At 39.3% G+C, this 3703-nt stretch overlaps 1 pseudogene; it reads right to left on the bottom strand.

The window, feature by feature from the left end:
- Nucleotides 1-1292: 1292 nt before the first annotated feature.
- Nucleotides 1293-3472, bottom strand: LOC101562562 (annotated as a pseudogene).
- Nucleotides 3473-3703: the final 231 nt, after the last annotated feature.

The raw sequence follows: 3703 nt of genomic DNA, 5'->3' as shown, positions 1-3703 counted from the left end.
TCTCTCTCTCTCTCTCTCTCTCTCTCTCTCTCTCTCTCTCTCTCCCCCCACCCCATCTCTCCAATCTTTGTATCTCTTCTTCTATCAGATTGCCCTATAAGGCACTCTTAAATACTTCAGGATATATCACAAACAACAGCAACAACATTATACTTAAGTATTACCACTGTGGTTAAGAAGTGTAACATTAATTCAAAAATATTACCTAATGTTCCATTTTTTAACACTGCACCATTTTTTAAAACAGTGTTAAAATTCATGCTTCCAACTTTTTCTGCTACATTGATTTTTCTTGCACCAAACTATTTTATTAACAGCAAAAAAAGAGGTTTCTAATTATCGAACAATACAAGAAAGCTTAAAGAAATTATAGTGTAACTGAGCGATACAATGTGATGCTTTAAAAAGAGAGGAAGAAGTTTCTGAAGGGAATGATACAGGAAAGCAGTTTAGTGTAATGCTAAGTAGAATCAAAAAAGATTGGTATGGAATTGTATTTGGACTTACATATGCATTTGTTCTTTAGCCATTCTGGATTTAATGTTAATAAATGGAAGGCATTTAGTATCAGGGCTAAAAAAAAGAAAAGGCAGATATAATTTTTATCACCTAGAAATCTTGTTGGGAGGGGTGAAAAAAACCTTTTAAATAGGTTCCTACAGTAATAGGAGGGAAATAACTGAGGGAAAATGTGTGTCCTGGGAGGAGGCCAGCTTTGTCTCCCAGCTTGCCTAGTTGACACCAAGGAGGCAGGAGTGCTTCATGAAGAAAGTATCATGTTGTTGCTTGAGACATTAGCAAATTACATGTAGCAGTAGGCTAAATAACAAATATTTTTGAAGCCATTAAGCGATGGGAGAATGTACTGTTTATATTTTTTGTTTTATCTGCTTCCCAAATTTTTAATAATGAACACATATTCTTTCATAACCAAAAAGTGAATCACTGAAAACTTATAACAAATTCTTATTTAAGACTGAATCACTGTCCATGTTAAGTTCGTTAGTATTTTACTGAGATAAAACACTTAAAAAGAAGGTTTTTTTTTTTCCAATTTAAATACTTTTATTGAAGACATTGCATTTCCGCTTACAATACAGTGCTTAAAGGGCAATGCTATGTTTCCCTGTGTACATGTTCCATTATTCAAGTATTGTGAATGCCCAGTACTTTACTATAGCAGCTCAACTTAAATAACTGCCACAGAATTTGCTATAAATTTAGGTCCTTCAATTTTATTGGTTGTGGAAGCATGCTATTGTCTATATTTTGGGTTGGCTTAGTCAACCTCTTCAAAGGTGGGCCCCGAGAAAGCACACCAGAGAAAGGAGCTTCTCCACCAGGGAAGCCCCCAGGCATCCCTCCAGACATGCCCCTGTACTTTGGTACAGCTTGGTGATGATGGGATTGAAGATTTGCTCAAACTCCTGCTGCTGCTATTCAAATTCTTCTTTCTCCACAGTCTTATTCTTATCCAGCTAATTGATGATTTCATTATACTTGTCAAGAATCTTTTGTTTATCTTCACCATTAATCTTGCCCTGAAGTTTCTCGTCTTCAACAGTTGCTTTCATATTGAAAGCGTAGGACTCCAATGATATCTTGGAGGACACTTTGTCCCTTTGCTTCTCATCTTCAGCTTTGTACTTCTCTGCTTCCTGGACCATATGTTCTATATCTTATGGTAATATTGTTCTCTTTTCCTGTACTTTTATCAACTGCAGAAACATTGAAGATGCGATTGGTATCAATATAAAAAGTTACTTCAATTTAAGGAACACCATGGAGTGCAGGAAGTATGCCTGTGAGTTCAAACTTGCCAATCAGGTCGTTATTCTTGGTCATGGCATGCTCACTTTCATATACCTGAATGAGCACACCAGGCTGGTTGTCAAAGTAGGTAGTGAAGGTCTGGGTCTGCTTGGTAGGAATGGTGATATTGTGCTTGATGAGAAATGTCGTGATACCACCAGCAGTTTCAATACAGAGAGAGAGAGAGAGAGAGAGAGAGAGGAGAGAGAGAGAGAGAGAGAGAGAGGAGTGACATCCAACAGCAGCAAATCTTGGACATTTTTTACTTGTCTCTAGATAAAATGGCTCACTGAACAGCTACACCATAAGCAACAGCCTCATCAGGGTTGATGTTCTTATTCAGTTGTTTTCCATTGAAGAAGTCCTGCAGAAACTTCTGAATCTTGGGAATATGGCTAAAACCACCCACCAGGAAATATTATGGATCTTGAGACTTGTCCAGTTTAGCATCTTGAAGAGGTTTCTCCAGAGGGTCCAAAGTGCCATGGAACAGGTCAGCATTCAACTCTTCAATTGAGCATGAGTAATGGAAGTGTAGAAGTCGATTCCTTCATAGAGGGAATCAATCTCAGTACTGGCTTGGGTGCTGGAAGAAAGAGTTCTCTTAGATCACTCACATACAGTACAAAGATAGTGGGCAGATTTTTTTTTTTTTTTTTATTAGGGAAGTGTCTACGGGGTGTTTAGGGTCTCACTACTAAATCAGATTCATGGTGATCCACCTATTTAAAGACTCCCATGAGCTGGGATTATAGGTGTGCGCCACCACACCCAGTATCAATTGCTGTCTCACTACGCCCCAAGGGCAAGGCTGGCACAGCAGGCCTGGCTCCTGCTCCTGCTTGCAGGCACTTTAATCTGATGAGCTATTTGGCCTGTCCCAGACAGATCTTTTGTTCTCACTGATGTCCTTCTTGTGCTTGCACTTGAATTCAGCAATAAAATGATTGACCATTCAGTTGTCAAAATCTTCCCCACCTAAATGAGTGTCTCCAGCTATAGATTTCACTTCAAAGATCCCATCTTCAGTAGTGAAGACTGACACATCAAAAGTGCCACCTCTTAAATCAGAAGTCAGCACATTTCTTTCAGCTCCAACCTTTTTGTCTAAGCCATAAGCAATAGCAGCAACTGTTGGTTTGTTGATAATTCTGAGTACATTATGACCAGCAATAGTTCCAGCATCTTTGGTTGCCTGATGCTCAGAGTCATTAAAGTAAGCTGGCACAGTGACCCCAGAATTGGTAACAATCTTCCCTAGATAAGCTTATGCTATCTCCTTCATCTTTGTCAGCACCTTAGAAGACACCTCCTCTGAGTAGTAGCTCTTTGTCTCTTCTCTGTATTCTACTTGAACTGTGGGCCTGCCTACATCATTCACCACCATGCAGGGCCAGTACTTCATATCAGAATGAACCACAGCATCATCAAATCTATGTCCAATCAGATACTTAGCATCAGATACTGCGTTGGTGGGATTCATAGTCACTTGATTTTTTGCAGCATCTCCAATCAGTCGTTCGGTGTCAGTGAAAGCGACATGGCTTGGAGTCATGATTTCCCTGATCATTGGCAATTATCTCCATTTTCCGTGCTGGAAGACACCCACACAGCAGTAGGTGGTGCCAAGATCAATGTCACCTGCAGGTTCCTCCAACATGGTTGCTTGTGTATAGGCCTGGCTGTGCTAATGAAGATGACACACAAGAAACCCCTCACCTACTGAAGTGTTCAATGAGACCAAGAAAAGGTATTTTAATAACAAAATAAGAATAATAAATTGCATTACTTTCTCCCATTGCTCAATAATATTTAGTTGAGTTGTTTTGTATACAGATCTTTTCTGACTGGTATTCATTTTTATTAGGTTGGTAGTTTCACGACAATACAG

Source organism: Octodon degus, unplaced genomic scaffold (genome assembly GCF_000260255.1).
Source record: "Octodon degus isolate 3935 unplaced genomic scaffold, OctDeg1.0 scaffold00030, whole genome shotgun sequence".
Classification (NCBI taxonomy): domain Eukaryota; kingdom Metazoa; phylum Chordata; class Mammalia; order Rodentia; family Octodontidae; genus Octodon; species Octodon degus.
This window is presented reverse-complemented; position numbering and strand designations above follow the sequence as displayed.